This window comes from Lontra canadensis, unplaced genomic scaffold (genome assembly GCF_010015895.1).
Source record: "Lontra canadensis isolate GAN:19392208 unplaced genomic scaffold, GSC_riverotter_1.0 scaffold4, whole genome shotgun sequence".
In the NCBI taxonomy this organism is placed as follows: domain Eukaryota; kingdom Metazoa; phylum Chordata; class Mammalia; order Carnivora; family Mustelidae; genus Lontra; species Lontra canadensis.
The window spans coordinates 17606905-17616299 of record NW_022630998.1 but is presented as its reverse complement, the minus strand read 5'-3'; the positions used below and the strand labels follow the sequence as shown (position 1 = coordinate 17616299).

At 35.8% G+C, this 9395-nt stretch overlaps 1 pseudogene; it reads right to left on the bottom strand.

The window, feature by feature from the left end:
• Positions 1–2942: 2942 nt before the first annotated feature.
• On the bottom strand, positions 2943–3491 carry LOC116858797 (annotated as a pseudogene).
• Positions 3492–9395: the final 5904 nt, after the last annotated feature.

Below are 9395 nucleotides of genomic sequence, written 5' to 3'. Positions count from 1 at the left end.
AGAGTAAGTTTCAATAAGCATTAATTTTTGTTATTATCACTATTTTGTAAAGATGAATTGTATTCATAAAAAGGAGTATATAGTGTACTGTGAGAGAACAGACATTTTCCAAAGGACCATAATCTGAAGCAAAGGATGCTAAGCACCACTTAAAATTCTAACACATTTTGGCAGGGAGATCTTGTCCCTATGACAGTGCTAGGGAAATGCAAAAGAGTGGGAGGACAGAATTAGAGATGGAGAATTGACCTGGCTTAGACATCTGAAGATGGGTAGGAGAGCTTACAAGTCCAGCAAACAAAAATGGAACAAAGGCAGGAGAATTAGGAAATGATGGAAAATATAAGAGGGTGTGTGGAAGAAACAAAAAGGCATTCCATATAACTGCAGCACAGGTTAGGCGTATTCTGACAAGGTGAATGAGAGGCACACTTTATTAAAGTGTTTTTAATGGCAGCCTGGAATTTGGATCTGACTCAACCAATAGATAAAGTGTAACAGTCAGCAAGGCAGCAGCTGCAATCTCTCACCTTGTCATAGAACCATGTAGGTCAAGGGAGGTTACACTTTTCAACCTCAGCATTATCAACCTTTAGGTTGGCTAATGCTTTATTGAGAAGGAACAATTCTGTGCATCATAAGGTGTTTAACAGCATTTCTGGCCTCTGTCCACTAGATAACAGGAGTACCTCTGTTGTGTGACAAGGAAAAAATATTTTTAGACATTGCCAGATGTTCTCTAAGAGGAAAAATTGCCCCTGGTTGAGAAACACTGATGTAGATGATAGTATGTCAGGGCCATTTTTTTTTTTAGAAATTTTGAAGTTATTTTCTTTTTACCCTATTCTTCCCACACATTGGATCATGTTCTGGGGTCTTTTACCTCATGGGGAGGTTTGGGAAATGTAAGAAACTACATGACAAGTTTCCTTTCTCAATTTTCCTTTTGAATTTGCGTCATTGAGATTATGTTGTATGTTCTTGAAACAGAGAAGAAAAGGACTTGTGAGGAAAATCCTTAACAGAAAAGGATTTTCCCTAGTCAAGAAAAGTTTTCTAAAGTCAGGAAGGAAGGACAGATGTCCACAGGATTATGGAGCAGTGAGTTTGTGTCCTGTTACTCAGCAGATATTTGGTTAAAATGGGAACTTTCATTGGGGAGTTACTACATGAATCCCAGCTTCTCTAAAACATATGGCCCACTCAAAAGAAGTGATTAAAAAGAGGTTTATGAAGGGATCATTTATATAGATGTGAGCAAGGTTAAGAACGTCTTACAAGGAATTCTGAAACATTCTGGGGGAAGGAAGCTTGATGCGACAGCTAGAGGAAATGGTTATCAGGGCCTATCTGTAAGCGTCACCTAACAAGAATGGTGCCATTGTTAGAGAAATGTATTTTCACAAAATACCACAGGGAGATAGCCAGGGGAACAAATATTCCAACATCTCCTTTTCCCCATCCTTGATTTTTTTATTTACATCTCCCATTGGATAAACCTAACCAGAAACCAGAGGGCAAGAGAGTTTTGGATAACTCTCTATTCACATGCTTTGCCCATCTTAAAATTGGCCTTTTTTTTTTTTTTTTAAATTAATGAGTAATAAGGGTTCTTTATATATTTTGGATACAAATACCTATCAGATACATAACTTGAAAATACTGTTTCCCAGTTTCTCTTCACTCTGTTGATGGTAACTTTGCATGTAAGTTTTAAATTTTGTTGGAATCCAACTTTTCAAACTGTAATCCCATGTCATTTTCATGTCCTATCCAGGGATGCCTTCCCAAACTGAGATTGCAATGATTAGCTTCTATGTATTTTCTGCAAAGTTTTATGGTTTTAGCTCTTATTTTTAAATCCATGATATGCTTTGAGTTAATTATAGGGTATGATTTGGGTCCAAGTTCATAATTTTGTAAGTAGATATCCAGTTATTTCAGTATTAATTATTGAAAAGACTATTCTTTCCCTATTGGATTGCCTTGTCCTCTTTGGCAAAAATTAATGACCTATAAATGTTGGGATTTCCTTCTAGATTCTCAATTCTAATCCATTGATCTATATGGCTATGCTTATGTTTCACACTATACTGATTATGGTAACTTTGTAGAAAGTTCTGAAATGAGGAAGTATGTGTTCTCCAACTTTATTCTTTTCCAAGATTGTTTTAGTTATTCTGGGTTTCTTACATTTCCATATAAATTTTACTATCAGCTTGTCAATTTGCATAAGAGCCATTTTCAATTTTGAGAGAGACTGGATTGAATCTGTAAATAAATTTGGGAAATGTGACCTTTTTTTTTTTTTCTTCCATTAGTAATTCTTTCAATTCATGAGTATGGGATTTCCTTCCATTCATTCAGGTCTTTAATTTTTTCAACTTAGTTTGTAGTTCTTAGTGTAAACATCTTATACTTATTTTGTTAAATTTATTCCTAAATTTTATTCTTATGTTATTATGAATGGGATTAAAGTTCATTTTGGGGCCACTTATAACTAATATATAGAAATATAATTGATTTTTGCATATTGATCTTATGTCCTACAACCTTGCTTGAATTCATTTATTAATTGAAGTAGGTATTTTGGTGCATTCTTTGGGATTTTCTTTTTTCTCCTTTTTTTGAAAGATGTATTTATTTATTTTTGAGAGAGAGAGCACGAGTGGGAGGGACAGAGAGAGAAAAAGGGATACTATAAATCATACTCCATACTGATCACAGGAGCCAGACATGAAGCTCAGCCTCACTACCCCCAAGATCATGACCTAAGCTGAAATCAAGAGTCGGATGTTTAACCCACTGTACCACCCAGGTGCTCCTCTTTGAAGTTTTCTCTATGTTAGATCATATCATGTACAGATAGAGATATTTTTACTTTTTTTCTAATCCAGATAATTTGGCCTCTCTCTCTCTTTTGCATTTGTTCTCTGCAGAATTTACTCCTGAGTCATAAATTTTTGTTTCTTCAGTTGCTTCTGGGATATTTTTTCTTTTGTAAAACCTCTTGTTTTAGGAACAATCTACTGTTTCTCAATAAGGATCATCTCGTTGTGCCAGGGAGAACTCACGTACAGGTTAATCTGACCATGAACCTTGTAAATTCTGTGGCACATCTTAGGGGCTTTGTGCACCTGAATGTGCCCAATGACTAGAGAATCTATATCTAAACCCTTAAGTTCAGCATTACTCTTTGCATTTTTAAGCATGTGCGGTAAAAATTCTCTCCTTGTGGGCTACCAACCCGGTGTCCAGCCTCGCTGTTTGGCCTGGGCACAACTATCAACTCCACCATTGTAGCAAAGGAGTGGCACACACTGCTCCTGCAAAGGGACGTCTTCCAGATACTTGGTGGCTTTTTGGATATGCACACCCTTGATGCACACCCTTGACTGGGAAGTTTCATTCTTAAAGTGAACATGAAGATATGAACCTCTTGATTTGCATGATTTTGTAGGGTTTTCTGGGTCAAGCGAATAGGGAACCATTTTCAGAGGTTACTTCAAGCCACTTAGGGGAAGAGGAACATTTATTTCCTTTCATTGTCCAATTTTCCTGTGTAGATCCTCTAGTACAATGTTGAATGGAAATGACAAGAGGGGTTATCTTTGTCATACCTTGGGAGGAAAGGATTTAGTGTCTTGCTATTGATTTTAATGTGAGCTATAGTTTTGTGTGTGTGTGTGTGTGTGTGTGTGTGTGTGTATGTGTGTTTTATAGATGCCTTTTTTTTTCAGGTTGAGGGAGTTTCATTCTAGTCCTTCTGTTAACTATTTTTATTAAGAAAGTGTGATGAATTTTGTCAAATGTTCTTCTGCATCTATTGACCATATGATTTGGGATTTTTATTTTATTAAAAGGGTGTGTTGCATTAGCTGATTTTTTATATGGTAAGACAATCTTGTATTTCTTAGATAAATCCCACATTGGTCATGATGTATAACCTTCTTTATATGTTGTTGGATTTGCTTTCTATTCTTCATTGAGGATTTTTGCATCTTATTCATAAGATATTGGTCTGTAGTTTTCTTGTGTTATGTTTGTCTCATTGTGGTTTCAAGATAATACGTGTCCCATAGAATGAGTTGGGAAGTATCCTTTTCCACTTCCATTTACCATTTTCTTGAAGAATTTGTCATGAGTTAGTATTGATTTTTCTTTAAATGTTTGATGGGCTTAACCAATGAAGCCTTCTTGGCCTGGACCTCCCCCCCCCCACCACCATGAGTTTTAAAATTTCTAATTTGGTCTCTTTACTTATAGATCCATTCAAGTTTTTCTATTTATTTCTGAGTCAGTGTTGGTAATTTTGATTTCTAGGTATGTTTCCATTTCATATAAGTTTCTCTAACTTTCCCTCCTCTTTTAAAAGCATAATACATATTTCCTGTGTGCTTTAGAAGACCCTCAATTAGAATTTAAAAGACCCTCTAGTAGGCGGAGAAAGATGAACACAAGGAAGTACAGAGCAGCAAAAGTGTTGTGCTTAAAAAGAATGTAAGGAAGAGATCATTAACATCCAGAAGAGAGAGATATTACAGTACTTGCAAGTTTAACTGGCTTGTGTTTGGAGGATGATAATATGTGAGACTTTGTGAAATATGTTTATTTTTTTCTTGTTCTAGAGGGGTGTTCAGAACTAGCAATATTGGGGAGACCATTCTTGCTAAGTCTTGTGTTTCTACATATATTTTCAGTGAAGGCGCTGGTTATCATTTCTCAGGACTATATTTTCAAGAGTATTTTTATAGCAAGCAGCTTTGACAGATAGAAATACTCTTTCTCTGAAACAAAGTGCTGACATAACTAATGTCCAGTATAAAAATATCCAGTTTGCTTAAACTCAAAGTTCTTTTTTTATTAAGTAACCATTTATGTATATAGGTATTACTGGGGCCTTTTCATGTTAGTCCATGGAAAATTGTGTTTGTGGAAGAGTCCAATGTTTATGTTACAAATGGAAAAAGAACATTGGCAGAAACATGTATGGGGAAACTTGGAATTGTGCATAATGCTTTCATGGGTCAATCATGTTTATGAACAACAAGAAATAAGCTTTGAAAAGGTACACAAGTTGGTAGAGTTTGACATGCCATGCTAATGTTATCTAAACTAATTTTGTGGAGAAGGGGAATATTCACTGGCCTTTGGATAGGTGTATTTTCTGTTCCTTATAAGATTAATATAGTCATGTCCGTGAGGAAATAAAGGAGAAACTGAGAAAAAATCATTTAAGAGACTGTTATAGTTATAGGAAAAAAATATTTCTCTGAGTTAGTTTAGTATCAGCTGGAACTGAGAAGATAAATATGAAAGGATTTATGTAAATAGAGAAGCAGTGAAATGGGTGTTGTGTGTTGGGAAGAGATCCTGTCTATTGTGGGTACCACTGTATTTGTAATGAATAGCAGCATGGTGCGTGCACTTCATAGATGCACAACAAATATTATAGAATGAGAAGCTGAAAAAAAGAGACAGCAAAAAACAATTTAACAGAGGAAGAGGAGAGAAACATTGCTTCTATTTGTTTTAAGTTGGAGTAATAGGACAAATGTTAGTATAATAAAGAGATAAGGGAAATGATAGGGGAAGAATAGATTGAAGAGCACAATAATGGATTTATTCTTCAACATATTTAATTTGATGCTTGTATGGATCAGTTCATATGAAGCTGAACAACAGGCAGTTAGGAATCATGTGTGGAAAAGTTCTGAAGCTGACAATCGCCAGCATAAAAAGAGAGATGAGGTGGAGGTGGAAGGGGGAAAAGAAAAGGAGAGAGAAGAGGAAAAAAACAAAAAACAAACAAAAACATAAACAAGACAAGAGTTAAGAAAGGAGATCTGGACAATATCTAGCCTGGGGTCAAAGGAGGAAGAAATATAAGAAGAGAGTAGTCAGAGAGAATAAAACAAGGCACACTTATCTCAGAGTTTTAGAACCTAAGATGGTTGAATGTTTCAAAAATAAAATGATGATTGCATCTGTGTGGTTTTCAGCAGCGCTGAGATGAAGAGGTCTAGAAAGTGGTTGTTAGGAGATTAATGGTTTATTTTTGAAAGATAAACAGAGTGATGAAAGTAGAAGATAGATTATAGAGGGTGGAGAAATGAGTGGCCGTGAGAATATGTGGAGAACATGAAGGCTTTTTTAGAAAAAGGCTTAATGGCAAATTACACTTTAGGTTAACTAGGTCCTTGATTTTGCAGAGAACTTGGATACAAGTCCATTTGTAAGCAGTGAGCATACATAAGCTTGCTGAGACCTATATTCATCAAGTAGATTTAAACTGATAACAATATGATATTCTATGAACAATGTGATCCTTATAATTGATGGATCTGAGTAAGACAAAGATGCCTGGAGAACGTTAGGCTACCTAAATACTCATTATTATGCCTATTTGATCCTGACACTACTTTCTGGCAGGGAAGTCTGAGAGTGGAAAACATACTCCTGCACTCAAACAAAATGAATATACTTTCTTATCTTTTTTTTTTTTTTTTCAAGAAGATTTCTCTTTAGATTTAAAATAAGTTAACATTTTGCAGGGTCTCATGACGATGGCAGAAGTCTGGTATTAGTTTAGGAATCTTGAAGCTAACAAATAGATAAGACTAAAATCTGGTGTCCTACCCTAAGAGGACAAAGATTTCTTAGAGAATATGATATTCCAGTTTTTCCTATTTTTGATCCAGCCAACAGTACTGGCTGCCCCAGACAAAAAGCCAGTTAGCTACCACTTCATAATTTATAGCACATGCTGTAAATAAGTAAAACCTGATCCTGTGATACAGTGGGAAACACTGAGGCAGAGAGGCTCCTTTTAGGAAAAAATTGCTTTGTCATGATTTAGTGACATGTCACCTGGTGAAGACCATGTATTTGTTTAAAAAGAGATTGATTAACAACTTTTTATATTTTATTTTTTGGGGGTTTTATTTTTTGATTAATATACAATGTATTATTTGTTTCAGGGGTACAGGTCTATGATTCATCAGTCTTACACAATTCACATTGCTCACCATAGCACATACATTTTAAAAAACAAGGAAAGAAAAATCCATTAGTGGAATGCTAAAGCTTAGTGGGGCACTTGGGTGGCTCAGTGGGTTAAAGCCTCTGCCTTCAGCTCAGGTCATGAATGCAGGGTCCTGGGATCGAGCCCCACATCAGGCTCTCTGCTCGGCAGGGAGCCTGATTCTCCTCTCTCTCTGTCTGCCTCTCTGCCTACTTGTGATCTCTGTCTGTCAAATCAATAAAATTTTAATATATATATAATAGAATCCTTCTCATACAACTTAATAATAAATAAAAATAAAAAAATAAATAATAAATTAAAAAATAAAAAATAAATAAAAAACCAAGCAATTTGATTAAAAAATGGGAAGAGGGCCTGAATAAACATTTCTCCAAAGAAGACATACAGATGCCCCACAGACACATGAAAGAATGTTCAACATCACTCATCATCAGGGAAATTCAAATCAAAATCATGGTAAAATAGCACCTCACATCTGTTGGAATGGCTAATAAAAAAAGACAAAAAATAGCAAGTGTTGGCAAGGAAGTAGAGAAAAGGAAACACTCATGCATTCTTGGTGGGAATGTAAATTAGCACACCTACTATGGAAAACAGTATGGGGGTTCCTCAAAAAATTAGAAATCATATGGGGATGCATCTGTGTGACTCATTTAAGTGTTTAATGTTGATTTCTGCTCACGTAATGATCTCAGGGTCATTAGATTGAGCCCCATGTCGGGCTGCATGCTCAGCAGCAGTGTGCTTGGAATTCTCTCTCTCCCTCCACTCCTCCTCCACCTCCCCGCTTACACTAGCTCTCTCTCTCTCTCTCTGTCTCTCAAGTAAGTAAATAAAATCTTAAAAAAGAAAAAAAAAATCTCACATGATCCAGAAATTCTATCATCTATACAGAGAAAATAAGAACATTTGGGGCACGTGGGTAGCTCATTCAGTTAAGCGTCTGCCTTTGGCTCAGGTCATGATCTCAGGGACCTAGGATAGAGCCCTGTGTTGGGCTCCCTGCTCAGTAGGGAGCTTGCTTTTCCCTCTCCCTTGGCCCCCTCTGCCCCTGCTCCTGCTTGTGTTCTTTTATACTACATCTTTCTTGAATAAATAAATACAATCATTTTTTAAAGAATATTAATTCAAAGGTTAAACTACTTTTTAAAAATATTTTATTTATCTATTATTTGAGAGAGCCAGAATGAGACAGAGAGAACATGAGAGGCAGGAAGGTCAGAGGGAGTAGCAGACTCCGTGCAGAGCAGGGAGCCCAATGTGGGACTCGATCCTAGGGACTCCAGGATCATGACCTGAGCTAAAGGCAGTTGCTTAACCAACTGAACCACCCATATTAATTCAAAAAGATATATACCCCTATGTGCAGCATTATTTATATTAGCCAAGATACAGAAGCAATGTGTGACAAATGATAAGTAGACTTACTATGGAGAAATCATCACCACAATAAGTGAAATAATATTTCACAGTAAATGAAATAATATTTTACATTATTTCCTATGAAATACAAATATATAATCAATATGTTGTGCCCCTGAAACTAATACAATGTTACATGTCAATTGTATTTCAATTTAACATCTTAAAAGTAAATAAATAAGAGGAAGCCTGTTGCCTCAGTGCAAAAGCAATTATAGTTGGGTTTGTTTGTATGAAGCAAATTCTAGATGTGGATTGGGAGTTAGAAGCTTATTTTGTTGAACTGTTTGCTTGTTTTACTTCATTTGTTTTCTGAGTCTATCAGTAATTAGCTATATCACTTAGGGTAAATCACTTGAAACCTGTGGGCTAAGAAATGATGGAATAGGAGACTAGTCCATTATAGCCTGACAATGACAGAGTAATTGTTATCTCCATTGGCTTCAGTGGCAAAAAAACATGTGCAAAATGTTTGATTCACATTAGTGTCTTCTTATATAAATTCTGTATTACCTATATGTGGTATTTAAAACATTAGTGTTAGTAATTTTTTTAATTAAATAGAATCCTTAATCTGACTTTAGCATGGGCAGAATTAAAATACTCACCTTACAGAAGTTGTTTGTTTTGGTGGATGGCTGTAACCATAAAGAAATACATGAAAAGTATTTTCATGGGATTGAAAGGGATTGAAACAAGGGGACCTGGGATAAGAGCTAAGTGGCCACTTTTCAGGGATTGTTGGGCACAACCAAGAGAAAATATGAATAGATTTAAAAGTAGGTTAGAACTTCATTTCATAAACTACTAAATGTCCACTCATGTTAATTGGGTTGTTCCTGGGCAGCTGAAAAGTTAAACACTTTTTGTCTACTAGTCAAGATTTTAATGGGACCCACGAATCCTGCAGACAAGTTTCATGTGTCAG